Below are 21,689 nucleotides of genomic sequence, written 5' to 3'. Positions count from 1 at the left end.
TGCGAAAAGTCGTTTTTCAACACTAACACAAGTGCGAAAAGTGTATTTTCCACACTAATACAAGTGCAAAACTGGTTTCCTGCACCAACACAAGTGCGAACAGTGGTTTTTCAACACTAACACAAGTGCGAAAAGTGGTTTTTCAACACTAACACAAGTGCGAAAAGTGGTTTTTCAACACTAACACAAGTGCGAAAAGTGGTTTTTCAACACTAACACAAGTGCGAAAAGTGGTTTTTCAACACTAACACAAGTGCGAAAAGTGGTTTTTCAACACTAACACAAGTGCGAAATGTGGTTTTTCCACACTAATACAAGTGCAAAAGTGGTTTCCTGCACCAACACAGGTGCGAAAAGTGGTTTTTCAACACTAACACAAGTGCGAAAAGTGGTTTTTCAACACTAACACAAGTGCGAAAAGTGTATTTTCCACACTAATACAAGTGCAAAAGTGGTTTCCTGCACCAACACAAGTGCAAAAAGTGGTTTTTCAACACTAACACAAGTGCGAAAAGTGGTTTTTCAACACTAACACAAGTGCAAAAAGTGTTTTTTCCACACTAATACAAGTGCAAAAGTGGTTTCCTGCACCAACACAAGTCCGAAAAGTGGTTTTTCAACACTAACACAAGTGCGAAAAGTGGTTTTTCAACACTAACACAAGTGCGAAAAGTGGTTTTTCAACACTAACACAAGTGCAAAAAGTGTTTTTTCCACACTAATACAAGTGCAAAAGTGGTTTCCTGCACCAACACAGGTGCGAAAAGTGGTTTTTCAACACTAACACAAGTGCGAAAAGTGGTTTTTCAACACTAACACAAGTGCGAAAAGTGGTTTTTCAACACTAACACAAGTGCGAAAAGTGGTTTTTCAACACTAACACAAGTGCGAAAAGTGTATTTTCCACACTAATACAAGTGCAAAAGTGGTTTCCTGCACCAACACAAGTGCGAAAAGTGGTTTTTCAACACTAACACAAGTGCGAAAAGTGGTTTTTCAACACTAACAGAAGTGCGAAAAGTGGTTTTTCAACAATAACACAAGTGCGAAAAGTGTTTTTTCCACATGAATACAAGTGCAAAAGTGGTTTCCTGCACCAACACAAGTGCAAAAAGTGCTTTTTCAACACTAACACAAGTGCGAAAAGTGCTTTTTCAACACTAACACAAGTGCGAAAAGTGGTTTTTCAACACTAACCCAAGTGCGAAAAGTGGTTTTTCAACACTAACCCAAGTGCGAAAAGTGGTTTTTCAACACTAACACAAGTGTGAAAAGTGGTTTTTCAACACTAACACAAGTGTGAAAAGTGGTTTTTCAACACTAACACAAGTGCGAAAAGTGTATTTTCCACACTAATACAAGTGCAAAAGTGGTTTCCTGCACCAACACAAGTGCGAAAAGTGGTTTTTCAACACTAACACAAGTGTGAAAAGTGGTTTTTCAACACTAACCCAAGTGCGAAAAGTGGTTTTTCAACACCAACACAAGTGCGAAAAGTGGTTTTTCAACACTAACACAAGTGCGAAAAGTGGTTTTTCAACACTAATACAAGTGCGAAAAGTGGTTTTTCAACACTAACACAAGTGCGAAAAGTGGTTTTTCAACACTAACACAAGTGGGAAAAGTCGTTTTTCAACACTATCACAAGTGCAAAAAGTCGTTTTTCAACACTATCACAAGTGCAAAAAGTCGTTTTTCAACACTATCACAAGTGCGAAAAGTGGTTTTTCAACACTAACACAAGTGCGAAAAGTGCATTTTCAACACTAACACAAGTGCGAAAAGTGGTTTTTCAACACTAACACAAGTGCGAAAAGTGGTTTTTCAACACTAACACAAGTGCGAAAAGTGGTTTTTCAACACTAACACAAGTGCGAAAAGTGGTTTTTCAACACTAACACAAGTGCAAAAAGTGTTTTTTCCACACTAATAGAAGTGCAAAAGTGGTTTCCTGCACCAACACAAGTGCGAAAAGTGGTTTTTCAACACTAACACAAGTGCGAAAAGTGGTTTTTCAACACTAACACAAGTGCGAAAAGTGGTTTTTCAACACTAACACAAGTGCGAAAAGTGGTTTTTCCACACTAATACAAGTGCAAAAGTGGTTTCCTGCACCAACACAAGTGCAAAAAGTGTTTTTCCACACTAATACAAGTGCAAAAGTGGTTTCCTGCACCAACATAAGTGCGAAAAGTGGTTTTTCAACACTAACACAAGTGCGAAAAGTGGTTTTTCAACACTAACACAAGTGCGAAAAGTGGTTTTTCAACACTAACACAAGTGGGAAAAGTGTATTTTCCACACTAATACAAGTGCAAAAGTGGTTTTTCAACACTAACACAAGTGCGAAAAGTGGTTTTTCAACACTAACACAAGTGCGAAAAGTGATTTTTCCACACTAATACAAGTGCAAAAGTGGTTTCCTGCACCAACACAAGTGCGAAAAGTTTGTTTTTCAACACTAACACAAGTGCCAAAAGTGGTTTTTCAACACTAACACAAGAGCGAAAAGTGTATTTTCCACACTAATACAAGTGCAAAAGTGGTTTCCTGCACCAACACAAGTGCGAAAAGTGGTTTTTCAACACTAACACAAGTGCGAAAAGTGGTTTTTCAACACTAACACAAGTGCGAAAAGTGGTTTTTCAACACTAACACAAGTGCGAAAAGTGGTTTTTCAACACTAACACAAGTGCGAAAAGTGGTTTTTCAACACGAACACAAGTGCAAAAAGTGTTTTTTCCACACTAATACAAGTGCAAAAGTGGTTTCCTGCACCAACACAGGTGCGAAAAGTGGTTTTTCAACACTAACACAAGTGCGAAAAGTGGTTTTTCAACACTAACACAAGTGCGAAAAGTGGTTTTTCAACACTAACACAAGTGCGAAAAGTGGTTTTTCAACACTAACACAAGTGCGAAAAGTGTATTTTCCACACTAATACAAGTGCAAAAGTGGTTTCCTGCACCAACACAAGTGCGAAAAGTGGTTTTTCAACACTAACACAAGTGCGAAAAGTGGTTTTTCAACACTAACAGAAGTGCGAAAAGTGGTTTTTCAACAATAACACAAGTGTGAAAAGTGTTTTTTCCACATGAATACAAGTGCAAAAGTGGTTTCCTGCACCAACACAAGTGCAAAAAGTGCTTTTTCAACACTAACACAAGTGCGAAAAGTGCTTTTTCAACACTAACACAAGTGCGAAAAGTGGTTTTTCAACACTAACCCAAGTGCGAAAAGTGGTTTTTCAACACTAACCCAAGTGCGAAAAGTGGTTTTTCAACACTAACACAAGTGTGAAAAGTGGTTTTTCAACACTAACACAAGTGTGAAAAGTGGTTTTTCAACACTAACACAAGTGCGAAAAGTGTATTTTCCACACTAATACAAGTGCAAAAGTGGTTTCCTGCACCAACACAAGTGCGAAAAGTGGTTTTTCAACACTAACACAAGTGTGAAAAGTGGTTTTTCAACACTAACCCAAGTGCGAAAAGTGGTTTTTCAACACTAACACAAGTGCGAAAAGTGGTTTTTCAACACTAATACAAGTGCGAAAAGTGGTTTTTCAACACTAACACAAGTGCGAAAAGTGGTTTTTCAACACTAACACAAGTGCGAAAAGTGGTTTTTCAACACTAACACAAGTGCGAAAAGTGTATTTTCCACACTAATACAAGTGCAAAAGTGCTTTCCTGCACCAACACAAGCGCGGAAAGTGGTTTTTCAACACTAACGCAAGTATGAAAAGTGGTTTTTCAACACTAACACAAGTGCGAAAAGTGGTTTTTCAACACTAACACAAGTGCGAAAAGTGGTTTTTCAACACTAACACAAGTGCAAAAATGTTTTTTCCACACTAATACAAGTGCAAAAGTGGTTTCCTGCACCAACACAAGTGCGAAAAGTGGTTTTTCAACACTAACACAAGTGCGAAAAGTGGTTTTTCAACACTAACTCAAGTGCGAAACGTGGTTTTTCAACACTAACACAAGTGCGAAAAGTGGTTTTTCCACACTAATACAAGTGCAAAAGTGTTTTCCTGCACCAACACAAGTGCGAAAAGTGGTTTTTCAACACTAACACAAGTGCGAAAAGTGGTTTTTCAACACTAACACAAGTGCGAAAAGTGGTTTTTCCACACTAATACAAGTGCAAAAGTGGTTTCCTGCACCAACACAAGTGCGAAAAGTGGTTTTTCAACACTAACACAAGTGCGAAAAGTGGTTTTTCAACACTAACACAAGTGCGAAAAGTGGTTTTTCAACACTAACACAAGTGCAAAAAGTGTTTTTTCCACACTAATACAAGTGCAAAAGTGGTTTCCTGCACCAACACAAGTGCGAAAAGTGGTTTTTCAACACTAACACAAGTGCGAAAAGTGGTTTTTCAACACTAACACAAGTGCGAAAAGTGGTTTTTCCACACTAATACAAGTGCAAAAGTGGTTTCCTGCACCAACACAAGTGCGAAAAGTGGTTTTTCAACACTAACACAAGTGCGAAAAGTCGTTTTTCAACACTAACACAAGTGCGAAAAGTGTATTTTCCACACTAATACAAGTGCAAAACTGGTTTCCTGCACCAACACAAGTGCGAACAGTGGTTTTTCAACACTAACACAAGTGCGAAAAGTGGTTTTTCAACACTAACACAAGTGCGAAAAGTGGTTTTTCAACACTAACACAAGTGCGAAAAGTGGTTTTTCAACACTAACACAAGTGCGAAAAGTGGTTTTTCAACACTAACACAAGTGCGAAAAGTGGTTTTTCAACACTAACACAAGTGCGAAATGTGGTTTTTCCACACTAATACAAGTGCAAAAGTGGTTTCCTGCACCAACACAGGTGCGAAAAGTGGTTTTTCAACACTAACACAAGTGCGAAAAGTGGTTTTTCAACACTAACACAAGTGCGAAAAGTGTATTTTCCACACTAATACAAGTGCAAAAGTGGTTTCCTGCACCAACACAAGTGCAAAAAGTGGTTTTTCAACACTAACACAAGTGCGAAAAGTGGTTTTTCAACACTAACACAAGTGCAAAAAGTGTTTTTTCCACACTAATACAAGTGCAAAAGTGGTTTCCTGCACCAACACAAGTGCGAAAAGTGGTTTTTCAACACTAACACAAGTGCGAAAAGTTGTTTTTCAACACTAACACAAGTGCGAAAAGTGGTTTTTCAACACTAACACAAGTGCGAAAAGTGATTTTTCCACACTAATACAAGTGCAAAAGTGGTTTCCTGCACCAACACAAGTGCGAAAAGTGGTTTTTCAACACTAACACAAGTGCGAAAAGTGGTTTTTCAACACTAACACAAGTGCGAAAAGTGGTTTTTCCACACTAATACAAGTGCAAATGTGGTTTCCTGCACCAACACAAGTGCAAATGTGGTTTCCTGCACCAACACAAGTGCGAAAAGTGGTTTTTCAACACTAACACATGTGCGAAAAGTGTATTTTCCACACTAATACAAGTGCAAAAGTGGTTTCCTGCACCAACACAAGTGCGAAAAGTGGTTTTTCAACACTAAGACAAGTGCGAAAAGTGGTTTTTCAACACTAACACAACTGCAAAAAGTGGTTTTTCAACACTAACACAAGTGCAAAAAGTGTTTTTTCCACACTAATACAAGTGCAAAAGTGGTTTCCTGCACCAACACAAGTGCGAAAAGTGGTTTTTCAACACTAACACAAGTGCGAAAAGTGGTTTTTCAACACTAACACAAGTGCGAAAAGTGGTTTTTCAACACTAACACAAGTGCGAAAAGTGGTTTTTCAACACTAACACAAGTGCGAAAAGTGGTTTTTCAACACTAACACAAGTGCGAAAAGTGGTTTTTCAACACTAACACAAGTGCGAAAAGTGGTTTTTCCACACTAATACAAGTGCAAAAGAGGTTTCCTGCACCAACACAAGTGGGAAAAGTGGTTTTTCAACACTAACACAAGTGCGAAAAGTCGTTTTTCAACACTATCACAAGTGCAAAAAGTGGTTTTTCAACACTATCACAAGTGCAAAAAGTGTTTTTTCCACACTAATACAAGTGCAAAAGTGGTTTCCTGCACCAACACAAGTGCGAAAAGTGGTTTTTCAACACTAACACAAGTGCGAAAAGTGCATTTTCAACACTACCACAAGTGCGGAAAGTGTTTTTTCCCCACTAATACAAGTGCAAAAGTGGTTTTTCAACACTAACACATGTGCGAAAAGTGGTTTTTCAACACTAACACAAGTGCGAAAAGTGGTTTTTCCACACGAATACAAGTGCAAAAGTGGTTTCCTGCACCAACACCAGTGCGAAAAGTGGTTTTTCAACACTAACACAAGTGCGAAAAGTGGTTTTTCAACACTATCACAAGTGCAAAAAGTGTTTTTTCCACACTAATACAAGTGCAAAAGTGGTTTCCTGCACCAACACAAGTGCGTAAAGTGGTTTTCCACACTAATACAAGTGCAACAGTAGTTTTTCAACACTAACACAAGTGCGAAAAGTGGTTTTTCAACACTAACACAAGTGCGAAAAGAGGTTTTTCAACACTAACACAAGTGCGAAAAGTGCTTTTTCCACACTAATACAAGTGTAAAAGTGGTTTCCTGCACCAACACAAGTGCAAAAAGTGGTTTTTCAACACTAACACAAGTGCGAAAAGTGGTTTTTCAACACTATCACAAGTGCAAAAAGTGGTTTTTCAACACTATCACAAGTGCAAAAAGTGTTTTTTCCACACTAATACAAGTGCAAAAGTGGTTTCCTGCACCAACACAAGTGCGAAAAGTGGGTTTTCAACACTAACACAAGTGCGAAAAGTGTTTTTTCCACACTAATACAAGTGCAAAAGTGGTTTTTCAACACTAACACAAGTGCGAAAAGTGGTTTTTCAACACGAACACAAGTGCGAAAATTGGTTTTTCAACTTTAACACAAGTGCGAAAAGTGGTTTTTCCATACTAATACAAGTGCAAAAGTGGTTTTTCAACACTAACACAAGTGCGAAAAGTGGTTTTTCCACACTAATACAAGTGCAAAAGTGGTTTCCTGCACCAACACAAGTGCGAAAAGTGGTTTTTCAACACTATCACAAGTGCAAAAAGTGTTTTTTCCACACTAATACAAGTGCAAAAGTGGTTTTCTGCACCAACACAAGTGCGAAAAGTGGATTTTCAACACTAACACAAGTGCGAAAAGTGGTTTTTCAACACGAACACAAGTGCGAAAATTGGTTTTTCAACTCTAACACAAGTGCGAAAAGTGGTTTTTCCAGACTAATACAAGTGCAAAAGTGGTTTCCTGCACCAACACAAGTGCGAAAAGTGGTTTTTCAACACTAACACAAGTGCGAAAAGTGGTTTTTCAACACTATCACAAGTGCAAAAAGTGTTTTTTCCACACTAATACAAGTGCAAAAGTGGTTTCCTGCACCAACACAAGTGCGAAAAGTGGTTTTTCAACACTAACACAAGTGCGAAAAGTGGTTTTTCCACACTAACACAAGTGCAAAAGTGGTTTCCTGCACCAACACAAGTGCGAAAAGTGGATTTTCAACTCTAACACAAGTGCGAAAAGTGGGTTTTCAACACTACCACAAGTGCGGAAAGTGTTTTTTCCGCACTAATACAAGTGCAAAAGTGTTTTTTCAACACTAAGACAAGTGCGAAAAGTGTTTTTTAACACTAACACAAGTGGGAAAAGTGGTTTTTCAACACTAACACAAGTGCGAAAAGTGGTTTTTCAACACTAACACAAGTGCGAAAAGTGGTTTTTCCACACTAATACAAGTGCAAAAGTGGTTTCCTGCACCAACACAAGTGCGAAAAGTGGTTTTTCAACACTAACACAAGTGCGAAAAGTGGTTTTTCAACACTATCACAAGTGCAAAAAGTGTTTTTTCCGCACTAACACAAGTGCGAAAAGTGTTTTTTCAACACTAACACAAGTGGGAAAAGTGGTTTTTCAACACTAACACAAGTGCGAAAAGTGGTTTTTCAACACTAACACAAGTGCGAAAAGTGGTTTTTCCACACTAATACAAGTGCAAAAGTGGTTTCCTGCACCAACACAAGTGCGAAAAGTGGTTTTTCAACACTAACACAAGTGCGAAAAGTGGTTTTTCAACACTAACACAAGTGCAAAAAGTGGTTTTTCAACACTAACACAAGTGCGAAAAGTGGTTTTTCCACACTAATACAAGTGCAATAGTGGTTTCCTGCACCAACACAAGTGCGAAAAGTGGTTTTTCAACACTAACACAAGTGCGAAAAGTGGTTTTTCAACACTATCACAAGTGCAAAAAGTGTTTTTTCCACACTAATACATGTGCAAACGTGGTTTCCTGCACCAACACAAGTGCGAAAAGTGGTTTTTCAACACTAACACAAGTGCGAAAAGTGGTTTTTCAACACTAACACAAGTGCGAAAAGTGGTTTTTCCACACTAATACAAGTGCAAAAGTGGTTTCCTGCACCAACACAAGTGCGAAAAGTGGATTTTCAACCCTAACACAAGTGCGAAAAGTGGGTTTTCAACACTAACACAAGTGCGAAAAGTGTTTTTTCCACACTAATACAAGTGCAAAAGTGGTTTTTCAACACTAACACAAGTGCAAAAAGTGGTTTTTCAACACTAACACAAGTGCGAAAAGTGGTTTTTCAACACTAACACAAGTGCGAAAAGTGGTTTTTCCACACTAATACAAGTGCAAAAGTGGTTTCCTGCACCAACACAAGTGCGAAAAGTGGTTTTTCAACACTAACACAAGTGCAAAAAGTCGTTTTTCAACACTATCACAAGTGCAAAAAGTGATTTTTCAACACTATCACAAGTGCAAAAAGTGTTTTTTCCACACTAATACAAGTGCAAAAGTGGTTTCCTGCACCAACACAAGTGCGAAAAGTGGTTTTTCAACACTAACACAAGTGGGAAAAGTCGTTTTTCAACACTATCACAAGTGCAAAAAGTCGTTTTTCAACACTATCACAAGTGCAAAAAGTGGTTTTTCAACACTATCACAAGTGCGAAAAGTGGTTTTTCAACACGAACACAAGTGCGAAAAGTGCATTTTCAACACTACCACAAGTGCGGAAAGTGTTTTTTCCCCACTAATACATGTGCAAAAGTGGTTTTTCAACACTAACACAAGTGCGAAAAGTGGTTTTTCAACACTAACACAAGTGTGAAAAGTGGTTTTTCAACACTAACACAAGTGCGAAAAGTGGTTTTTTCCACACTAATACAAGTGCAAAAGTGGTTTCCTGCACCAACACAAGTGCGAAAAGTGGTTTTTCAACACTAACACAAGTGCGAAAAGTGGTTTTTCAACACTATCACAAGTGCAAAAAGTGTTTTTTCCACACTAATACAAGTGCAAAAGTGGTTTTCTGCACCAACACAAGTGCGAAAAGTGGATTTTCAACACTAACACAAGTGCGAAAAGTGGTTTTTCAACACGAACACAAGTGCGAAAATTGGTTTTTCAACTCTAACACAAGTGCGAAAAGTGGTTTTTCCAGACTAATACAAGTGCAAAAGTGGTTTCCTGCACCAACACAAGTGCGAAAAGTGGTTTTTCAACACTAACACAAGTGCGAAAAGTGGTTTTTCAACACTATCACAAGTGCAAAAAGTGTTTTTTCCACACTAATACAAGTGCAAAAGTGGTTTCCTGCACCAACACAAGTGCGAAAAGTGGTTTTTCAACACTAACACAAGTGCGAAAAGTGGTTTTTCCACACTAACACAAGTGCAAAAGTGGTTTCCTGCACCAACACAAGTGCGAAAAGTGGATTTTCAACCCTAACACAAGTGCGAAAAGTGGGTTTTCAACACTACCACAAGTGCAAAAAGTGTTTTTTCAACACTAAGACAAGTGCGAAAAGTGTTTTTTCAACACTAACACAAGTGGGAAAAGTGGTTTTTCAACACTAACACAAGTGCGAAAAGTGGTTTTTCAACACTAACACAAGTGCGAAAAGTGGTTTTTCCACACTAATACAAGTGCAAAAGTGGTTTCCTGCACCAACACAAGTGCGAAAAGTGGTTTTTCAACACTAACACAAGTGCGAAAAGTGGTTTTTCAACACTATCACAAGTGCAAAAAGTGTTTTTTCCACACTAACACAAGTGCGAAAAGTGTTTTTTCAACACTAACACAAGTGGGAAAAGTGGTTTTTCAACACTAACACAAGTGCGAAAAGTGGTTTTTCAACACTAACACAAGTGCGAAAAGTCGTTTTTCCACACTAATACAAGTGCAAAAGTGGTTTCCTGCACCAACACAAGTGCGAAAAGTGGTTTTTCAACACTAACACAAGTGCGAAAAGTGGTTTTTCAACACTAACACAAGTGCGAAAAGTGGTTTTTCAACACTAACACAAGTGCGAAAAGTGGTTTTTCCACACTAATACAAGTGCAATAGTGGTTTCCTGCACCAACACAAGTGCGAAAAGTGGTTTTTCAACACTAACACAAGTGCGAAAAGTGGTTTTTCAACACTATCACAAGTGCAAAAAGTGTTTTTTCCACACTAATACATGTGCAAACGTGGTTTCCTGCACCAACACAAGTGCGAAAAGTGGTTTTTCAACACTAACACAAGTGCGAAAAGTGGTTTTTCAACACTAACACAAGTGCGAAAAGTGGTTTTTCCACACGAATACAAGTGCAAAAGTGGTTTCCTGCACCAACACAAGTGCGAAAAGTGGATTTTCAACCCTAACACAAGTGCGAAAAGTGGGTTTTCAACACTAACACAAGTGCGAAAAGTGTTTTTTCCACACTAATACAAGTGCAAAAGTGGTTTTTCAACACTAACACAAGTGCAAAAAGTGGTTTTTCAACACTAACACAAGTGCGAAAAGTGGTTTTTCAACACTAACACAAGTGCGAAAAGTGGTTTTTCCACACTAATACAAGTGCAAAAGTGGTTTCCTGCACCAACACAAGTGCGAAAAGTGGTTTTTCAACACTAACACAAGTGCGAAAAGTCGTTTTTCAACACTATCACAAGTGCAAAAAGTGATTTTTCAACACTATCACAAGTGCAAAAAGTGTTTTTTCCACACTAATACAAGTGCAAAAGTGGTTTCCTGCACCAACACAAGTGCGAAAAGTGGTTTTTCAACACTAACACAAGTGGGAAAAGTCGTTTTTCAACACTATCACAAGTGCAAAAAGTCGTTTTTCAACACTATCACAAGTGCAAAAAGTGGTTTTTCAACACTATCACAAGTGCGAAAAGTGGTTTTTCAACACTACCACAAGTGCGGAAAGTGTTTTTTCCCCACTAATACATGTGCAAAAGTGGTTTTTCAACACTAACACAAGTGCGAAAAGTGGTTTTTCAACACTAACACAAGTGTGAAAAGTGGTTTTTCAACACTAACACAAGTGCGAAAAGTGGTTTTTCCACACTAATACAAGTGCAATAGTGGTTTCCTGCACCAACACAAGTGCGAAAAGTGGTTTTTCAACACTAACACAAGTGCGAAAAGTGGTTTTTCAACACTATCACAAGTGCAAAAAGTGTTTTTTCCACACTAGTACAAGTGCAAAAGTGGTTTCCTGCACCAACACAAGTGCAAAAAGTGGTTTTTCAACACTAACACAAGTGCGAAAAGTGGTTTTTCAACACTATCACAAGTGCAAAAAGTCGTTTTTCAACACTATCACAAGTGCAAAAAGTGTTTTTTCCACACTAATACAAGTGCAAAAGTGGTTTCCTGCACCAACACAAGTGCGAAAAGTGGGTTTTCAACACTAACACAAGTGCGAAAAGTGTTTTTTCCACACTAATACAAGTGCAAAAGTGGTTTTTCAACACTAACACAAGTGCGAAAAGTGGTTTTTCAACACGAACACAAGTGCGAAAGTGGTTTTTCAACACTAACACAAGTGCGAAAAGTGGTTTTTCAACACGAACACAAGTGCGAAAATTGGTTTTTCAACTTTAACACAAGTGCGAAAAGTGGTTTTTCCATACTAATACAAGTGCAAAAGTGGTTTCCTGCACGAACACAAGTGCGAAAAGTGGTTTTTCAACATAACACAAGTGCGAAAAGTGGTTTTTCAACACTAATACAAGTGCAAAAAGTGGTTTTTCAACACTAACACAAGTGCGAAAAGTGGTTTTTCAACACTAACACAAGTGCGAAAAGTGGTTTTTCAACACTAACACAAGTGCGAAAAGTGATTTTTCCACACTAATACAAGTGCAAAAGTGGTTTCCTGCACCAACACAAGTGCGAAAAGTGGTTTTTCAACACTAACACAAGTGCGAAAAGTGGTTTTTCAACACTAACACAAGTGCGAAAAGTGTATTTTCCACACTAATACAAGTGCAAAAGTGGTTTCCTGCACCAACACAAGTGCGAAAAGTGGTTTTTCAACACTAACACAAGTGCGAAAAGTGGTTTTTCAACACTAACACAACTGCAAAAAGTGGTTTTTCAACACTAACACAAGTGCAAAAAGTGTTTTTTCCACACTAATACAAGTGCAAAAGTGGTTTCCTGCACCAACACAAGTGCGAAAAGTGGTTTTTCAACACTAACACAAGTGCGAAAAGTGGTTTTTCAACACTAACACAAGTGCGAAAAGTGGTTTTTCAACACTAACACAAGTGTGAAAGGTGTATTTTCCACACTAATACAAGTGCAAAAGTGGTTTCCTGCACCAACACAAGTGCGAAAAGTGGTTTTTCAACACTAACACAAGTGCGAAAAGTGGTTTTTCAACACTAACACAAGTGCGAAAAGTGTATTTTCCACACTAATACAAGTGCAAAAGTGGTTTCCTGCACCAACACAAGTGCGAAAAGTGGTTTTTCAACACTAACACAAGTGCGAAAAGTGGTTTTTCAACACTAACACAACTGCAAAAAGTGGTTTTTCAACACTAACACAAGTGCAAAAAGTGTTTTTTCCACACTAATACAAGTGCAAAAGTGGTTTCCTGCACCAACACAAGTGCGAAAAGTGGTTTTTCAACACTAACACAAGTGCGAAAAGTGGTTTTTCAACACTAACACAAGTGCGAAAAGTGGTTTTTCAACACTAACACAAGTGTGAAAGGTGTATTTTCCACACTAACACAAGTGCGAAAAGTGGTTTTTCCACACTAATACAAGTGCAAAAGTGGTTTCCTGCACCAACACAAGTGCAAAAAGTGTTTTTTCCACACTAATACAAGTGCAAAAGTGGTTTCCTGCACCAACATAAGTGCGAAAAGTGGTTTTTCAACACTAACACAAGTGCGAAAAGTGGTTTTTCAACACTAACGCAAGTGCGAAAAGTGGTTTTTCAACACTAACACAAGTGCGAAAAGAGGTTTTTCAACACTAACACAAGTGCGAAAAGTGCTTTTTCCACACTAATACAAGTGTAAAAGTAGTTTCCTGCACCAACACAAGTGCAAAAAGTGGTTTTTCAACACTAACACAAGTGCGAAAAGTGGTTTTTCAACACTATCACAAGTGCAAAAAGTCGTTTTTCAACACTATCACAAGTGCAAAAAGTGTTTTTTCCACACTAATACAAGTGCAAAAGTGGTTTCCTGCACCAACACAAGTGCGAAAAGTGGGTTTTCAACACTAACACAAGTGCGAAAAGTGTTTTTTCCACACTAATACAAGTGCAAAAGTGGTTTTTCAACACTAACACAAGTGCGAAAAGTGGTTTTTCAACACGAACACAAGTGCGAAAATTGGTTTTTCAACTTTAACACAAGTGCGAAAAGTGGTTTTTCCATACTAATACAAGTGCAAAAGTGGTTTCCTGCACGAACACAAGTGCGAAAAGTGGTTTTTCAACATAACACAAGTGCGAAAAGTGGTTTTTCAACACTAATACAAGTGCAAAAAGTAGTTTTTCAACACTAACACAAGTGCGAAAAGTGGTTTTTCAACACTAACACAAGTGCGAAAAGTGGTTTTTCAACACTAACACAAGTGCGAAAAGTGATTTTTCCACACTAATACAAGTGCAAAAGTGGTTTCCTGCACCAACACAAGTGCGAAAAGTGGTTTTTCAACACTAACACAAGTGCGAAAAGTGGTTTTTCAACACTAACACAAGTGCGAAAAGTGTATTTTCCACACTAATACAAGTGCAAAAGTGGTTTCCTGCACCAACACAAGTGCGAAAAGTGGTTTTTCAACACTAACACAAGTGCGAAAAGTGGTTTTTCAACACTAACACAACTGCAAAAAGTGGTTTTTCAACACTAACACAAGTGCAAAAAGTGTTTTTTCCACACTAATACAAGTGCAAAAGTGGTTTCCTGCACCAACACAAGTGCAAAAAGTGGTTTTTCAACACTAACACAAGTGCGAAAAGTGGGTTTTCAACACTACCACAAGTGCGGAAAGTGTTTTTTCCGCACTAATACAAGTGCAAAAGTGTTTTTTCAACACTAAGACAAGTGCGAAAAGTGTTTTTTCAACACTAACACAAGTGGGAAAAGTGGTTTTTCAACACTAACACAAGTGCGAAAAGTGGTTTTTCAACACTAACACAAGTGCGAAAAGTGGTTTTTCCACACTAATACAAGTGCAAAAGTGGTTTCCTGCACCAACACAAGTGCGAAAAGTGGTTTTTCAACACTAACACAAGTGCGAAAAGTGGTTTTTCAACACTATCACAAGTGCAAAAAGTGTTTTTTCCACACTAACACAAGTGCGAAAAGTGTTTTTTCAACACTAACACAAGTGGGAAAAGTGGTTTTTCAACACTAACACAAGTGCGAAAAGTGGTTTTTCAACACTAACACAAGTGCGAAAAGTCGTTTTTCCACACTAATACAAGTGCAAAAGTGGTTTCCTGCACCAACACAAGTGCGAAAAGTGGTTTTTCAACACTAACACAAGTGCGAAAAGTGGTTTTTCAACACTAACACAAGTGCGAAAAGTGGTTTTTCAACACTAACACAAGTGCGAAAAGTGGTTTTTCCACACTAATACAAGTGCAATAGTGGTTTCCTGCACCAACACAAGTGCGAAAAGTGGTTTTTCAACACTAACACAAGTGCGAAAAGTGGTTTTTCAACACTATCACAAGTGCAAAAAGTGTTTTTTCCACACTAATACATGTGCAAACGTGGTTTCCTGCACCAACACAAGTGCGAAAAGTGGTTTTTCAACACTAACACAAGTGCGAAAAGTGGTTTTTCAACACTAACACAAGTGCGAAAAGTGGTTTTTCCACACGAATACAAGTGCAAAAGTGGTTTCCTGCACCAACACAAGTGCGAAAAGTGGATTTTCAACCCTAACACAAGTGCGAAAAGTGGGTTTTCAACACTAACACAAGTGCGAAAAGTGTTTTTTCCACACTAATACAAGTGCAAAAGTGGTTTTTCAACACTAACACAAGTGCAAAAAGTGGTTTTTCAACACTAACACAAGTGCGAAAAGTGGTTTTTCAACACTAACACAAGTGCGAAAAGTGGTTTTTCCACACTAATACAAGTGCAAAAGTGGTTTCCTGCACCAACACAAGTGCGAAAAGTGGTTTTTCAACACTAACACAAGTGCGAAAAGTCGTTTTTCAACACTATCACAAGTGCAAAAAGTGATTTTTCAACACTATCACAAGTGCAAAAAGTGTTTTTTCCACACTAATACAAGTGCAAAAGTGGTTTCCTGCACCAACACAAGTGCGAAAAGTGGTTTTTCAACACTAACACAAGTGGGAAAAGTCGTTTTTCAACACTATCACAAGTGCAAAAAGTCGTTTTTCAACACTATCACAAGTGCAAAAAGTGGTTTTTCAACACTATCACAAGTGCGAAAAGTGGTTTTTCAACACTACCACAAGTGCGGAAAGTGTTTTTTCCCCACTAATACATGTGCAAAAGTGGTTTTTCAACACTAACACAAGTGCGAAAAGTGGTTTTTCAACACTAACACAAGTGTGAAAAGTGGTTTTTCAACACTAACACAAGTGCGAAAAGTGGTTTTTCCACACTAATACAAGTGCAAAAGTGGTTTCCTGCACCAACACAAGTGCGAAAAGTGGTTTTTCAACACTAACACAAGTGCGAAAAGTGGTTTTTCAACACTATCACAAGTGCAAAAAGTGTTTTTTCCACACTAGTACAAGTGCAAAAGTGGTTTCCTGCACCAACACAAGTGCAAAAAGTGGTTTTTCAACACTAACACAAGTGCGAAAAGTGGTTTTTCAACACTATCACAAGTGCAAAAAGTCGTTTTTCAACACTATCACAAGTGCAAAAAGTGTTTTTTCCACACTAATACAAGTGCAAAAGTGGTTTCCTGCACCAACACAAGTGCGAAAAGTGGGTTTTCAACACTAACACAAGTGCGAAAAGTGTTTTTTCCACACTAATACAAGTGCAAAAGTGGTTTTTCAACACTAACACAAGTGCGAAAAGTGGTTTTTCAACACGAACACAAGTGCGAAAGTGGTTTTTCAACACTAACACAAGTGCGAAAAGTGGTTTTTCAACACGAACACAAGTGCGAAAATTGGTTTTTCAACTTTAACACAAGTGCGAAAAGTGGTTTTTCCATACTAATACAAGTGCAAAAGTGGTTTCCTGCACGAACACAAGTGCGAAAAGTGGTTTTTCAACATAACACAAGTGCGAAAAGTGGTTTTTCAACACTAATACAAGTGCAAAAAGTGGTTTTTCAACACTAACACAAGTGCGAAAAGTGGTTTTTCAACACTAACACAAGTGCGAAAAGTGGTTTTTCAACACTAACACAAGTGCGAAAAGTGATTTTTCCACACTAATACAAGTGCAAAAGTGGTTTCCTGCACCAACACAAGTGCGAAAAGTGGTTTTTCAACACTAACACAAGTGCGAAAAGTGGTTTTTCAACACTAACACAAGTGCGAAAAGTGTATTTTCCACACTAATACAAGTGCAAAAGTGGTTTCCTGCACCAACACAAGTGCGAAAAGTGGTTTTTCAACACTAACACAAGTGCGAAAAGTGGTTTTTCAACACTAACACAACTGCAAAAAGTGGTTTTTCAACACTAACACAAGTGCAAAAAGTGTTTTTTCCACACTAATACAAGTGCAAAAGTGGTTTCCTGCACCAACACAAGTGCGAAAAGTGGTTTTTCAACACTAACACAAGTGCGAAAAGTGGTTTTTCAACACTAACACAAGTGCGAAAAGTGGTTTTTCAACACTAACACAAGTGTGAAAGGTGTATTTTCCACACTAATACAAGTGCAAAAGTGGTTTCCTGCACCAACACAAGTGCGAAAAGTGGTTTTTCAACACTAACACAAGTGCGAAAAGTGGTTTTTCAACACTAACACAAGTGCGAAAAGTGTATTTTCCACACTAATACAAGTGCAAAAGTGGTTTCCTGCACCAACACAAGTGCGAAAAGTGGTTTTTCAACACTAACACAAGTGCGAAAAGTGGTTTTTCAACACTAACACAACTGCAAAAAGTGGTTTTTCAACACTAACACAAGTGCAAAAAGTGTTTTTTCCACACTAATACAAGTGCAAAAGTGGTTTCCTGCACCAACACAAGTGCGAAAAGTGGTTTTTCAACACTAACACAAGTGCGAAAAGTGGTTTTTCAACACTAACACAAGTGCGAAAAGTGGTTTTTCAACACTAACACAAGTGTGAAAGGTGTATTTTCCACACTAATACAAGTGCAAAAGTGGTTTCCTGCACCAACACAAGTGCGAAAAGTGGTTTTTCAACACCAACACAAGTGCGAAAAGTGGTTTTTCAACACTAACACAAGTGCGAAAAGTGGTTTTTCAACACTAACACAACTGCAAAAAGTGTTTTTTCCACACTAATACAAGTGCAAAAGTGGTTTCCTGCACCAACACAAGTGCGAAAAGTGGTTTTTCAACACTAACACAAGTGCGAAAAGTGGCTTTTCAACACTAACACAAGTGCGAAAAGTGGTTTTTCAACACTAACACAAGTGCGAAAAGTGGTTTTTCAACACTAACACAAGTGCGAAAAGTGGTTTTTCCACACTAATACAAGTGCAAAAGTGGTTTCCTGCACCAACACAAGTGCAAAAAGTGTTTTTTCCACACTAATACAAGTGCAAAAGTGGTTTCCTGCACCAACATAAGTGCGAAAAGTGGTTTTTCAACACTAACACAAGTGCGAAAAGTGGTTTTTCAACACTAACACAAGTGCGAAAAGAGGTTTTTCAACACTAACACAAGTGCGAAAAGTGCTTTTTCCACACTAATACAAGTGTAAAAGTGGTTTCCTGCACCAACACAAGTGCAAAAAGTGGTTTTTCAACACTAACACAAGTGCGAAAAGTGGTTTTTCAACACTATCACAAGTGCAAAAAGTGGTTTTTCAACACTATCACAAGTGCAAAAAGTGTTTTTTCCACACTAATACAAGTGCAAAAGTGGTTTCCTGCACCAACACAAGTGCGAAAAGTGGGTTTTCAACACTAACACAAGTGCGAAAAGTGTTTTTTCCACACTAATACAAGTGCAAAAGTGGTTTTTCAACACTAACACAAGTGCGAAAAGTGGTTTTTCAACACGAACACAAGTGCGAAAATTGGTTTTTCAACTTTAACACAAGTGCGAAAAGTGGTTTTTCCATACTAATACAAGTGCAAAAGTGGTTTTTCAACACTAACACAAGTGCGAAAAGTGGTTTTTCCACACTAATACAAGTGCAAAAGTGGTTTCCTGCACCAACACAAGTGCGAAAAGTGGTTTTTCAACACTATCACAAGTGCAAAAAGTGTTTTTTCCACACTAATACAAGTGCAAAAGTGGTTTTCTGCACCAACACAAGTGCGAAAAGTGGATTTTCAACACTAACACAAGTGCGAAAAGTGGTTTTTCAACACGAACACAAGTGCGAAAATTGGTTTTTCAACTCTAACACAAGTGCGAAAAGTGGTTTTTCCAGACTAATACAAGTGCAAAAGTGGTTTCCTGCACCAACACAAGTGCGAAAAGTGGTTTTTCAACACTAACACAAGTGCGAAAAGTGGTTTTTCAACACTATCACAAGTGCAAAAAGTGTTTTTTCCACACTAATACAAGTGCAAAAGTGGTTTCCTGCACCAACACAAGTGCGAAAAGTGGTTTTTCAACACTAACACAAGTGCGAAAAGTGGTTTTTCCACACTAACACAAGTGCAAAAGTGGTTTCCTGCACCAACACAAGTGCGAAAAGTGGATTTTCAACTCTAACACAAGTGCGAAAAGTGGGTTTTCAACACTACCACAAGTGCGGAAAGTGTTTTTTCCGCACTAATACAAGTGCAAAAGTGTTTTTTCAACACTAAGACAAGTGCGAAAAGTGTTTTTTAACACTAACACAAGTGGGAAAAGTGGTTTTTCAACACTAACACAAGTGCGAAAAGTGGTTTTTCAACACTAACACAAGTGCGAAAAGTGGTTTTTCCACACTAATACAAGTGCAAAAGTGGTTTCCTGCACCAACACAAGTGCGAAAAGTGGTTTTTCAACACTAACACAAGTGCGAAAAGTGGTTTTTCAACACTATCACAAGTGCAAAAAGTGTTTTTTCCGCACTAACACAAGTGCGAAAAGTGTTTTTTCAACACTAACACAAGTGGGAAAAGTGGTTTTTCAACACTAACACAAGTGCGAAAAGTGGTTTTTCAACACTAACACAAGTGCGAAAAGTGGTTTTTCCACACTAATACAAGTGCAAAAGTGGTTTCCTGCACCAACACAAGTGCGAAAAGTGGTTTTTCAACACTAACACAAGTGCGAAAAGTGGTTTTTCAACACTAACACAAGTGCAAAAAGTGGTTTTTCAACACTAACACAAGTGCGAAAAGTGGTTTTTCCACACTAATACAAGTGCAATAGTGGTTTCCTGCACCAACACAAGTGCGAAAAGTGGTTTTTCAACACTAACACAAGTGCGAAAAGTGGTTTTTCAACACTATCACAAGTGCAAAAAGTGTTTTTTCCACACTAATACATGTGCAAACGTGGTTTCCTGCACCAACACAAGTGCGAAAAGTGGTTTTTCAACACTAACACAAGTGCGAAAAGTGGTTTTTCAACACTAACACAAGTGCGAAAAGTGGTTTTTCCACACTAATACAAGTGCAAAAGTGGTTTCCTGCACCAACACAAGTGCGAAAAGTGGATTTTCAACCCTAACACAAGTGCGAAAAGTGGGTTTTCAACACTAACACAAGTGCGAAAAGTGTTTTTTCCACACTAATACAAGTGCAAAAGTGGTTTTTCAACACTAACACAAGTGCAAAAAGTGGTTTTTCAACACTAACACAAGTGCGAAAAGTGGTTTTTCAACACTAACACAAGTGCGAAAAGTGGTTTTTCCACACTAATACAAGTGCAAAAGTGGTTTCCTGCACCAACACAAGTGCGAAAAGTGGTTTTTCAACACTAACACAAGTGCAAAAAGTCGTTTTTCAACACTATCACAAGTGCAAAAAGTGTTTTTTCCACACTAATACATGTGCAAACGTGGTTTCCTGCACCAACACAAGTGCGAAAAGTGGTTTTTCAACACTAACACAAGTGCGAAAAGTGGTTTTTCAACACTAACACAAGTGCGAAAAGTGGTTTTTCCACACGAATACAAGTGCAAAAGTGGTTTCCTGCACCAACACAAGTGCGAAAAGTGGATTTTCAACCCTAACACAAGTGCGAAAAGTGGGTTTTCAACACTAACACAAGTGCGAAAAGTGTTTTTTCCACACTAATACAAGTGCAAAAGTGGTTTTTCAACACTAACACAAGTGCAAAAAGTGGTTTTTCAACACTAACACAAGTGCGAAAAGTGGTTTTTCAACACTAACACAAGTGCGAAAAGTGGTTTTTCCACACTAATACAAGTGCAAAAGTGGTTTCCTGCACCAACACAAGTGCGAAAAGTGGTTTTTCAACACTAACACAAGTGCGAAAAGTCGTTTTTCAACACTATCACAAGTGCAAAAAGTGATTTTTCAACACTATCACAAGTGCAAAAAGTGTTTTTTCCACACTAATACAAGTGCAAAAGTGGTTTCCTGCACCAACACAAGTGCGAAAAGTGGTTTTTCAACACTAACACAAGTGGGAAAAGTCGTTTTTCAACACTATCACAAGTGCAAAAAGTCGTTTTTCAACACTATCACAAGTGCAAAAAGTGGTTTTTCAACACTATCACAAGTGCGAAAAGTGGTTTTTCAACACTACCACAAGTGCGGAAAGTGTTTTTTCCCCACTAATACATGTGCAAAAGTGGTTTTTCAACACTAACACAAGTGCGAAAAGTGGTTTTTCAACACTAACACAAGTGTGAAAAGTGGTTTTTCAACACTAACACAAGTGCGAAAAGTGGTTTTTCCACACTAATACAAGTGCAAAAGTGGTTTCCTGCACCAACACAAGTGCGAAAAGTGGTTTTTCAACACTAACACAAGTGCGAAAAGTGGTTTTTCAACACTATCACAAGTGCAAAAAGTGTTTTTTCCACACTAGTACAAGTGCAAAAGTGGTTTCCTGCACCAACACAAGTGCAAAAAGTGGTTTTTCAACACTAACACAAGTGCGAAAAGTGGTTTTTCAACACTATCACAAGTGCAAAAAGTCGTTTTTCAACACTATCACAAGTGCAAAAAGTGTTTTTTCCACACTAATACAAGTGCAAAAGTGGTTTCCTGCACCAACACAAGTGCGAAAAGTGGGTTTTCAACACTAACACAAGTGCGAAAAG

Source organism: Myxine glutinosa, chromosome 6, assembly GCF_964187855.1.
Source record: "Myxine glutinosa chromosome 6, kmMyxGlut1.1, whole genome shotgun sequence".
NCBI classification, from domain to species: Eukaryota; Metazoa; Chordata; class Myxini; order Myxiniformes; family Myxinidae; genus Myxine; species Myxine glutinosa.
This window is presented reverse-complemented; position numbering follows the sequence as displayed.